At 40.4% G+C, this 12,231-nt stretch overlaps 1 long non-coding RNA gene across 1 annotated transcript; it reads left to right on the top strand.

The window, feature by feature from the left end:
• The first annotated feature begins 7,271 nt into the window (after positions 1-7,271).
• On the top strand, positions 7,272-12,035 carry LOC147010269 (uncharacterized). Its single transcript, XR_015052752.1, has 2 exons — positions 7,272-8,004; positions 9,678-12,035. It is a non-coding gene; the product is annotated as an uncharacterized LOC147010269 (long non-coding RNA).
• The last annotated feature ends 196 nt before the right edge of the window (positions 12,036-12,231 follow it).

Here is a 12,231-nt window from a genome sequence, read left to right as displayed (position 1 = left end):
TTCACCATGTTTAGGATAATGGTTTGTTTTAGGGTTCACCATGTTTAGGATGATGGTTTGTTTTAGGGTTCACCATGTTTCGGATGATGGTTTGTTTTAGGGTTCACCATGTTTAGGATGATGGTTTGTTTTCGGGTTCACCATGTTTTGGATGATGGTTTGTTTTAGGGTTCACCATGTTTAGGATGATGGTTTGTTTTAGGGTTCACCATGTTTAGGATGATGGTTTGTTTTAGGGTTCACCATGTTTAGGATGATGGTTTGTTTTAGGGTTCACCATGTTTAAGATGATGGTTTGTTTTAGGGTTCACCATGTTTAGGATGATGGTTTGTTTTAGAGTTCACCATGTTTAGGATGATGGTTTGTTTTAGGGTTCACCATGTTTAGGATGATGGTTTGTTTTAGGGTTCACCATGTTTAGGATGATGGTTTGTTTTAGGGTTCACCATGTTTAGGATGATGGTTTGTTTTAGGGTTCACCATGTTTAGGATGATGGTTTGTTTTAGGGTTCACCATGGTTTGGATTATGGTTTGTTTTAGGGTTCACCATGTTTAGGATGATGGTTTGTTTTAGGGTTCACCATGTTTAGGATGATGGTTTGTTTTAGGGTTCACCATGTTTAGGATGATGGTTTGTTTTAGGGTTCACCATGTTTAGGATGATGGTTTGTTTTAGGGTTCACCATGTTTAGGATGATGGTTTGTTTTAGGGTTCACCATGTTTAGGATGATGGTTTGTTTTAGGGTTCACCATGTTTAGGATGATGGTTTGTTTTAGGGTTCACCATGTTTAGGATGATGGTTTGTTTTAGGGTTCACCATGTTTAGGATGATGGTTTGTTTTAGGGTTCACCATGTTTAGGATGATGGTTTGTTTTAGAGTTCACCATGTTTAGGATGATGGTTTGTTTTAGGGTTCACCATGTTTAGGATGATGGTTTGTTTTAGGGTTCACCATGTTTAGGATGATGGTTTGTTTTAGGGTTCACCATGTTTAGGATGATGGTTTGTTTTAGGGTTCACCATGGTTTGGATTATGGTTTGTTTTAGGGTTCACCATGTTTAGGATGATGGTTTGTTTTAGGGTTCACCATGTTTAGGATGATGGTTTGTTTTAGGGTTCACCATGTTTAGGATGATGGTTTGTTTTAGGGTTCACCATGTTTAGGATGATGGTTTGTTTTAGGGTTCACCATGTTTAGGATGATGGTTTGTTTTCGGGTTCACCATGTTTTGGATGATGGTTTGTTTTAGGGTTCACCATGTTTAGGATGATGGTTTGTTTTAGGGTTCACCATGTTTAGGATGATGGTTTGTTTTAGGGTTCACCATGTTTAGGATGATGGTTTGTTTTAGGGTTCACCATGTTTAGGATGATGGTTTGTTTTAGGGTTCACCATGTTTAGGATGATGGTTTGTTTTAGGGTTCACCATGTTTAGGATGATGGTTTGTTTTAGGGTTCACCATGGTTTGGATTATGGTTTGTTTTAGGGTTCACCATGGTTTGGATTATGGTTTGTTTTAGGGTTCACCATGTTTAGGATGATGGTTTGTTTTAGGGTTCACCATGTTTAGGATGATGGTTTGTTTTAGGGTTCACCATGTTTAGGATGATGGTTTGTTTTAGGGTTCACCATGTTTAGGATGATGGTTTGTTTTAGGGTTCACCATGTTTAGGATAATGGTTTGTTTTAGGGTTCACCATGTTTAGGATGATGGTTTGTTTTAGGGTTCACCATGTTTAGGATGATGGTTTGTTTTAGGGTTCACCATGTTTAGGATGATGGTTTGTTTTAGGGTTGACCATGTGTAGGATGATGGTTTGTTTTAGGGTTCACCATGTTTAGGATGATGGTTTGTTTTAGGGTTCACCATGTTTAGGATGATGGTTTGTTTTAGGGTTCACCATGTTTAGGATGATGGTTTGTTTTAGAGTTCACCATGTTTAGGATGATGGTTTGTTATAGAGTTCACCATGTTTAGGATTATGGTTTTTTTAGGGTACACCATGGTTTGGATTATGGTTTTTTTAGGGTTCACCATGTTTAGGATGATGGTTTGTTTTAGAGTTCACCATGTTTAGGATGATGGTTTGTTTTAGGGTTCACCATGTTTAGGATGATGGTTTGTTTTAGAGTTCACCATGTTTAGGATGATGGTTTGTTTTAGGGTTCAACATGTTTAGGATGATGGTTTGTTTTAGGGTTCACCATGTTTAGGATGATGGTTTGTTTTAGGGTTCACCATGTTTAGGATGATGGTTTGTTTTAGGGATCACCATGTTTAGGATGATGGTTTGTTTTAGGGTACACCATGGTTTGGATTATGGTTTGTTTTAGGGTACACCATGTTTGGGATGATGGTTTGTTTTAGGGTACACCATGGTTTGGATTATGGTTTGTTTTAGGGTTCACCATGTTTAGGATGATGGTTTGTTTTAGGGTTCACCATGTTTAGGATGATGGTTTGTTTTAGGGTTCACCATGTTTAGGATGATGGTTTGTTTTAGAGTTCACCATGTTTAGGATGATGGTTTGTTTTAGGGTTCACCATGTTTAGGATGATGGTTTGTTTTAGGGTTCACCATGTTTAGGATGATGGTTTGTGTTAGAGTTCACCATGTTTAGGATAATGGTTTGTTTTAGGGTTCACCATGTTTAGGATGATGGTTTGTTTTAGGGTTCACCATGTTTAAGATGATGGTTTGTTTTAGGGTTCACCATGGTTTGGATTATGGTTTGTTTTTGGGTTCACTATGTTTTGGATGATGGTTTGTTTTAGGGTTCACCATGTTTAGGATGATGGTTTGTTTTAGGGTACACCATGTTTGGGATGATGGTTTGTTTTAGGGTTCACCATGTTTAAGATGATGGTTTGTTTTAGGGTTCACCATGTTTAGGATGATGGTTTGTTTTAGGGTTCACCATGTTTAGGATGATGGTTTGTTTTAGGGTTCACCATGTTTAGGATGATGGTTTGTTTTAGGGTTCACCATGTTTAGGATGATGGTTTGTTTTAGAGTTCACCATGTTTAGGATGATGGTTTGTTTTAGGGTTCACCATGTTTAGGATGATGGTTTGTTTTAGAGTTCACCATGTTTAGGATGATGGTTTGTTTTAGGGTTCACCATGTTTAGGATGATGGTTTGTTTTAGGGTTCACCATGGTTTGGATTATGGTTTGTTTTAGGGTACACCATGTTTAGGATGATGGTTTGTTTTAGGGTTCACCATGGTTTGGATTATGGTTTGTTTTAGGGTTCACCATGGTTTGGATTATGGTTTGTTTTAGGGTTCACCATGTTTAGGATGATGGTTTGTTTTAGGGTTCACCATGTTTAGGATGATGGTTTGTTTTAGGGTTCACCATGTTTAGGATGATGGTTTGTTTTAGGGTTCACCATGTTTAGGATGATGGTTTGTTTTAGGGTTCACCATGTTTAGGATGATGGTTTGTTTTAGGGTTCACCATGTTTAGGATGATGGTTTGTTTTAGGGTTCACCATGTTTAGGATGATGGTTTGTTTTAGGGTTCACCATGTTTAGGATGATGGTTTGTTTTAGGGTTCACCATGTTTAGGATGATGGTTTGTTTTAGGGTTCACCATGTTTAGGATGATGGTTTGTTTTAGGGTTCACCATGTTTAGGATGATGGTTTGTTTTAGGGTTCACCATGTTTAGGATGATGGTTTGTTTTAGGGTTCACCATGTTTAGCATGATGGTTTGTTTTAGGGTTCACCATGTTTAGGATGATGGTTTGTTTTAGGGTTCACCATGTTTAGGATGATGGTTTGTTTTAGGGTTCACCATGTTTAGGATGATGGTTTGTTTTAGAGTTCACCATGTTTAGGATGATGGTTTGTTTTAGGGTTCACCATGTTTAAGATGATGGTTTGTTTTAGGGTTCACCATGTTTAGGATGATGGTTTGTTTTAGGGTTCACCATGTTTAGGATGATGGTTTGTTATAGGGTTCACTATGTTTTGGATGATGGTTTGTTTTAGGGTTCACCATGGTTTGGATTATGGTTTGTTTTAGGGTTCACCATGTTTAGGATGATGGTTTGTTTTAGGGTTCACCATGTTTAGGATGATGGTTTGTTTTAGGGTTCACCATGTTTAGGATGATGGTTTGTGTTAGAGTTCACCATGTTTAGGATAATGGTTTGTTTTAGGGTTCACCATGTTTAGGATGATGGTTTGTTTTAGGGTTCACCATGTTTAAGATGATGGTTTGTTTTAGGGTTCACCATGGTTTGGATTATGGTTTGTTATAGGGTTCACTATGTTTTGGATGATGGTTTGTTTTAGGGTACACCATGGTTTGGATTATGGTTTTTTTAGGGTTCACCATGTTTTGGATTATGGTTTGTTTTTGGGTTCACCATGTTTAGGATGATGGTTTGTTTTAGGGTTCACCATGTTTAGGATGATGGTTTGTGTTAGAGTTCACCATGTTTAGGATTATGGTTTGTGTTAGAGTTCACCATGTTTAGGATGATGGTTTGTTTTAGGGTTCACCATGTTTAGGATGATGGTTTGTTTTAGGGTTCACCATGTTTAGGATGATGGTTTGTGTTAGAGTTCACCATGTTTAGGATAATGGTTTGTTTTAGGGTTCACCATGTTTAGGATGATGGTTTGTTTTAGGGTTCACCATGTTTAAGATGATGGTTTGTTTTAGGGTTCACCATGGTTTGGATTATGGTTTGTTATAGGGTTCACTATGTTTTGGATGATGGTTTGTTTTAGGGTTCACCATGTTTTGGATTATGGTTTGTTTTTGGGTTCACCATGTTTTGGATTATGGTTTGTTTTTGGGTTCACCATGTTTAGGATGATGGTTTGTGTTAGAGTTCACCATGTTTAGGATGATGGTTTGTTATAGGGTTCACCATGTTTAGGATGATGGTTTGTTTTAGGGTTCACCATGGTTTGGATTATGGTTTGTTATAGGGTTCACTATGTTTTGGATGATGGTTTGTTTTAGGGTACACCATGGTTTGGATTATGGTTTGTTTTAGGGTTCACCATGTTTCGGATGATGGTTTGTTTTAGGGTTCACCATGTTTAGGATGATGGTTTGTGTTAGAGTTCACCATGTTTAGGATTATGGTTTGTGTTAGAGTTCACCATGTTTAGGATGATGGTTTGTTTTAGGGTTCACCATGTTTAGGATGATGGTTTGTTTTAGGGTTCACCATGTTTAGGATGATGGTTTGTGTTAGAGTTCACCATGTTTAGGATAATGGTTTGTTTTAGGGTTCACCATGTTTAGGATGATGGTTTGTTTTAGGGTTCACCATGTTTAATATGATGGTTTGTTTTAGGGTTCACCATGGTTTGGATTATGGTTTGTTATAGGGTTCACTATGTTTTGGATGATGGTTTGTTTTAGGGTTCACCATGTTTTGGATTATGGTTTGTTTTTGGGTTCACCATGTTTAGGATGATGGTTTGTTTTAGGGTTCACCATGTTTAGGATGATGGTTTGTTTTAGGGTTCACCATGTTTAGGATGATGGTTTGTGTTAGAGTTCACCATGTTTAGGATAATGGTTTGTTTTAGGGTTCACCATGTTTAGGATGATGGTTTGTTTTAGGGTTCACCATGTTTAAGATGATGGTTTGTTTTAGGGTTCACCATGGTTTGGATTATGGTTTGTTATAGGGTTCACTATGTTTTGGATGATGGTTTGTTTTAGGGTACACCATGGTTTGGATTATGGTTTTTTTAGGGTTCACCATGTTTAGGATGATGGTTTGTTTTAGGGTTCACCATGTTTAGGATGATGGTTTGTGTTAGAGTTCACCATGTTTAGGATGATGGTTTGTTTTAGGGTTCACCATGTTTAGGATGATGGTTTGTTTTAGGGTTCACCATGTTTAGGATGATGGTTTGTTTTAGGGTTCACCATGTTTAGGATGATGGTTTGTTTTAGGGTTCACCATGTTTAGGATGATGGTTTGTGTTAGAGTTCACCATGTTTAGGATGATGGTTTGTTTTAGGGTTCACCATGTTTAGGATGATGGTTTGTTTTAGGGTTCACCATGTTTAGGATGATGGTTTGTTTTAGGGTTCACCATGTTTAAGATGATGGTTTGTTTTAGGGTTCACCATGGTTTGGATTATGGTTTGTTATAGGGTTCACTATGTTTTGGATGATGGTTTGTTTTAGGGTTCACCATGTTTTGGATTATGGTTTGTTTTTGGGTTCACCATGTTTTGGATTATGGTTTGTTTTTGGGTTCACCATGTTTAGGATGATGGTTTGTGTTAGGGTTCACCATGTTTAGGATGATGGTTTGTTTTAGGGTTCACCATGTTTAGGATGATGGTTTGTTTTAGGGTTCACCATGTTTAGGATGATGGTTTGTGTTAGAGTTCACCATGTTTAGGATGATGGTTTGTTTTAGGGTTCACCATGTTTAGGATGATGGTTTGTTTTAGGGTTCACCATGTTTAGGATGATGGTTTGTTTTAGGGTTCACCATGTTTAAGATGATGGTTTGTTTTAGGGTTCACCATGTTTAGGATGATGGTTTGTTTTAGGGTTCACCATGTTTAAGATGATGGTTTGTTTTAGGGTTCACCATGGTTTGGATTATGGTTTGTTATAGGGTTCACTATGTTTTGGATGATGGTTTGTTTTAGGTTTCACCATGTTTTGGATTATGGTTTGTTTTTGGGTTCACCATGTTTTGGATTATGGTTTGTTTTTGGGTTCACCATGTTTAGGATGATGGTTTGTTTGAGTTCACCATGGTTTGGATTATGGTTTGTTTGGATAATGGACGCTGGGAGAAATGGTCGGTTTGGCCCTGTCATTGTAAGGTGCGGCGGGGGGGGGGGGCGGTGCGTCCAACACTTCTGGTACAGAGGTGTGAGGGCTGGTGTGGAGTCCAGTGCTGGATGACCGTCATCGTTCCGGCGACCCTGTGAGCAATCGTTCTCGTGATGTGACAAACGCACCCTTCAGCACGCAGCAACACACCCAGAGATGATCACCTTTAATATCTGCTCTTTCTCTCTCTCTCTCTCTCTCTCTCTCTCCATCTCTCTCTCTCTCTCTCTCTCTCTCTCTCTCTCTCTCTCTCTCTCTCTCTCTCTCTCTCTCTCTCTCTCTCTCTCTCTCTCTCTCTCTCTCTCTCTCTCTCTCTCTCTCTCTCTCTCTCTCTCTCTCTCTCTCTCTCTCTCTCTCTCTCTCTCTCTCTCTCTCTCTCTCTCTCTCTCTCTCTCTCTCTCTCTCTCTGTCTCTCTCTCTCTTTCTCTTTCTCTTTCTCTTTCTCTTTCTCTCTCTCTCATTCATTCAACACTATCGTCTCACGACCTTGTGACAGAATGTACGTGTTCCAATCACAACCCGAGGGGCATTCTGTAGAGCGCATACCTCCGCCACGTAATGCCTTCTCCACGAGAACATATCGGGCCCAATACATTTTTGAGATATCATGTGATACAGTACTGTATCGTTTTTGGTCCCATCTCTCAATGGTTTAGAATCACTTTAAAAATTCTCGTAGTCGGATCCAGATCCGGATCTTCACCAAAATCGAATCGGTTCGTCCTTGTCAAATACCCAACCTGGCCACCAAGTTTCATCCGTATTCATCCACAACTTTTTGAGATATCCCGTACACAAACAAACACAACTACACAAACAAACAGACAGAAAGGGGTGAAAACATGACGTCCTTAACCTTCGTTGGCGGAGGTCATATCTGAACGGACATGAGGCAAAGCAAGCCCTGGGGAAGGGGAAGGGTGCAGGGTGAGCACAACCACCTTGCTTTTGTTTATTCCTCCCTGATGGTGCACTGTTCAATAATTCATTCCTTGTTGTCCCCCCTCTCTTCCTGTGCAGTGCTGGTGTAGGACGTACTGGCACATTCATCGCCCTAGACCAAGCTATACAGCAGATTGAAGAGGAGGACATGGTTGAACTCAACACAATCGTGAAGAACATGAGAAGGAATCGCTGCATGATGGTCCAGACGGAGGTACGGGGGAGGAAATGAAGAATGTAAATGTGGTGACATTTGGAACACAAACACAGTACTTTGGAATGGTAACACTCAATTCCCGGTCACACATCACTGCTTCTTCTGCTTCTTCTTCGTCTTCTATGGCCACCCTCTTCCCACCTTTCGTGTGGAGTCGGCTGGGGGGAAGCTTGGCCCGAGTCTTCACGAACCGGCTGTCAAGGCCTGACGTTCTAAATCACACATCACTAAGTTTCTGATTTTAAAAAGGATAAAAACATTTTCATGATAAAAAAAAAATATACAAAAATACATGTAATGTCCGATCCCTAAGAGAGGATGATCACCTGTCTCTGTTATCATCTGAGCTCAAGCGTTTGGACATCGGTATTGCAGCTCTCTCTGAGGTTCGGAGACCGGATTGCGGCGAGATAATGGTGGGTGGTTACACCTACTATTGGTCTGGTCGCTCTGATGGTTACCATACCCAAGGAGTTGCTGTAGCTGTGTCCAATAAGCTGACCCCAATGATAATTGAGGTAACACCGGTCAACGAGCATATTATGAGATTAAGGATTCGTCACTCCTTAGGTGTCATTTCCCTGGTCTCTGTTTATGCTCCGACTGAGGCGAGTGATCTCACCGTGAAGGACGCATTCTACGCCACACTCGAGTCTGTGGTTGATCAGTGCCCCAGACGAGATACACTTCTAGTCTTGGGGGATTTCAATGCATCGACTGGAACTGATAGGGATGGTTATGAGGTGTGTGTTGGTCCCCATGGGTCAGGAACTATGAACCAGAATAGCACTAAGTTCCTTGACTTTGCAAGAAGTCATGGACTTAGGGTGGCTGGTTCATGGTTTCAGCGCCCACAAGCTCATCGCTGGACTTGGTATTCCAACGCTGGCGGTGTGGCAAAGGAGATTGACCATGTCCTCGTTGATGGTCGCTGGAGGATGATCCAGAACTGCAGGGTCTACCGGAGTGCCCAGTTCCTCAATACTGACCACCGGCTTGTTGTAGCAACTCTGAAGCTGCAGTTGAAATCCTGGAGAATGGTACCATCCCAGCCTAGACTGGATGTTGGCAAGCTCAAGGATGAAAGGGTAGCTGAGGAGTTTGCAAACAGGCTGAGTGGAGATTTGGGGAGTCTGGGTGCTTTGGGAGGTCCTGAATAGTTGTGGAGTGACTTCAAGACCACCATCCTTGACTCACTGGAACTCACTTGGAACTCACAGCTGGGGTTGGGGATAGCCATGCATTATTAAAGAAGTTATTTTTTGTTTGGGGGGGGGGGTGGGGGTGAAATGATATCTTCACCCTGACTTTTTATGATTGGTGGGGTGACCGCCCACGCTGCCCCTCCCTCTCCCCCAGTATCGACACCCCTGCGTTAACTAAGATGAAGGGTTAACGCCCGAAATGTCAGCTTCTCTTTGCTTCCCATGACGATTTGCATACCAGCTGATCCCATCATAAGTTATATTGAGTAGTCTCTGAATAAGCACAAGTCTCACGATGAACCTTTTCAGGTGTACACAGTTACCGATGTGGACACATAAAGATGGTTGTGATCGTTTCACGCCAAGCTTTTTGTGGTTCCTCATTGATGATAATTGATACCATTTTGATTTTACATCCAATTCATCTTTTTAATCGTTATCTCTTGTTCCGTTTTCTCGTTCCAGGTGCAGTACAAATTCCTGCACACTTGTGTCAGGGACTATTTGAAGAGCAAAAGTGATCAAGTCGTTGGGATGCCTATTTACCAGAACACTGCTCCTGCATATCAGGACCAAAACAGTCGCCGTGTTTATGAGAACATGCATTCCATCGATATCAACGACAAATGTTAGCCTGCTCAGCAGAAGGAAAACAGCAATGGCTTCAATGCTTGTGATGGAGTATGTCATGCTGTACCCATCAGAACCTTTTATCACTTCATCCACCATCAAATTTTGTGCAAGCAGCACAATGATGAGGCCTCATCCAACTAAACCTGAAATTTTTGTTTGGATTAGAGTTCGGGTTAATTGGAAAATCATGTTTGTCCTTTTTGGATGACGTGGACATGTAAACTCAGACTCTTATATGAAGGATTATGTGACAAAAACAACCCAACATTCACTTTGTCTCCTATTTACACTCGAGATGCACTTCGAAAACCCCTTGCGCTAATGGGAAAAGCTTAAATCAAAAGCAGTTTTCCCTGATGAATAATGTTTTATATTGAGGATGCGTTTCTGGTGGTAATTTTTGCTCATCATAACATAACCAAACGAAATACATCATCATAACATGAATCAATACAGAACATACGGTCATCTGGAGATACCGAGTCGGTTTCATGCGTTGTTGGCGAGGTTTCTCTGCTTGCTGATGGAGTTTCCTGGATACCTGTTGAGGTTGAAAAGGCCGAAAGTAGATATAAAGAGAAGCCTGGACAGCCTGGATCATTATCATTTTGTTGACTTTGATCCTTGATCCACATAACAGTTTCTCCATATCCTCCATTATCATGTCTCGACGCTTCATAATTCCAACAACAAATCCAGGGGTCATACTTTCAGCACTGAACTTTACTTTTGCGGCTTCAGTAATAATTATGCTCACCGTCGAAGGAGGTAGCCCGAGCACATGGCCTGTGTCCACGAGACGCTCACGCGCTCGGCCCGTTTCACAACATCTAATTTGACGTTCAAACGAACAGCTTTACGAGCCCTCTTTGCACTTTTTACAAACTGGAGTATCTGCTAGTCGTTTTCCTCTCATAATGAAGGGTTTTGGTAAAGTTTGATGAAAAAGCGAATGAGACCGATTGGAGCATCCTTGACCCAATGCTGCTCTGGGAATGTGGAGCTGCATGTGCATGGTGGACCTATTTGGTGGAGGGTGCACTGCGGAAGAGCAGCATAGAGTTTGTGGAGCGGAAAAATGACACCGTGTGAAAAAAGGTAAATGCGAAAATGACAAAGTGTAAATAGAAGTGTTCACAATCATGTCAATGGTGTTAGGTTAAAGAAGCACAAACACAATGAGTATAAATATAGGAATATTTATTGTTCAAAGTAAAAACTAAGGAAATAAACAACAGAAAATATTCCAACCTAATGTGAGGTTCAAGTTACACCAAAAGACTTTTGTAAATACATTTGCCTATTGTCGGAGAAAAAATGCCATCAAATCTACAACTGCTTCTTTTTCAAGACAATTTCACTCCACTGCGGTCGGAACACCTCTCTCAACTCCTTTTGAGGGATATTTAGCAAACTTGCCAAGTGTGGCTTCATGAGAGAGTCACAGCAGTAATTTGTTGAGGGTGCGGTGACGAGTCGTCCACCTTTCACGAAAAACACTTCAAAGTGCACCAACAAATGCTAGCAAACGGGGAATCCGGCTTAACGTCCATCCGAAGGACGGTCCACATTGTGATGTGACGCCCTGCCTGCAAAGGACGAACCCAACAGTGTTTACTCGAGTAGGACAGGGAAACCTGTCGGTTTTTGGCTTTTCCTCTTCAAATCAAGACAAGGTTTCTTTTTGGGTGTTTCTTTGCATTTAATTACTGTTTATGTTTTTTTTTTTGTTTTTTTTTTGCTAAACTGCACATGTTTTGTTTAAAATGTATTGAATGATCCATACAATGTATGAGAGATATTTATTAATGGTTTAGTGTACATGGCTTTCCCCCATTGTACTATACATGCCAGTACACGATGCTGGAGCCATGTACAAAGACTTGTTGGTATTTTTGCATTACTTAAGTTTGATTGTAAATGTGTATCATAATGTAAAGATGATGTCATTTACGTATTTAATATGCACTATAATAATGGACAGTTTGTAAAGTAAAAACGAATGTGTGTGTGAATAATTTTGTGGTGTATTAAAAATTAGAAATACGAATTACAGTTATTCCATGGGAGGCATGAGTCGCACTGCGTGTGCATCCATGAACATGTTCTACTCATGTGTGTTACTATTGAACGGAAACTTGCGGTGAACACGCTCGTGTATTTATCATTAAAACATGATTATAACAACAACGTGTTTGGAAACATTTTGTGTACATTTGGAGTGAGTAAATTTGTAAAATGTGCAATGGCAGGAGAAAACAATCTTTCTTTTTGAAAATGTCACCAATATCAAATCACTTTGGCTTTTATGATTTACAAATCAACAAGCACAAAAGACATAAAATGTCATAGCCCCTGATATTTTAATAATTTCGCTGTATGAAGT

The sequence above is a fragment of the Eptatretus burgeri genome, chromosome 17, assembly GCF_056783735.1.
Source record: "Eptatretus burgeri isolate ZD-2024b chromosome 17, Ebu_testis_v1, whole genome shotgun sequence".
Lineage (NCBI taxonomy): Eukaryota > Metazoa > Chordata > Myxini > Myxiniformes > Myxinidae > Eptatretus > Eptatretus burgeri.
The sequence above is the reverse complement of the archived record's forward strand: the minus strand, read 5'-3'. Positions and strand labels throughout refer to the sequence as shown.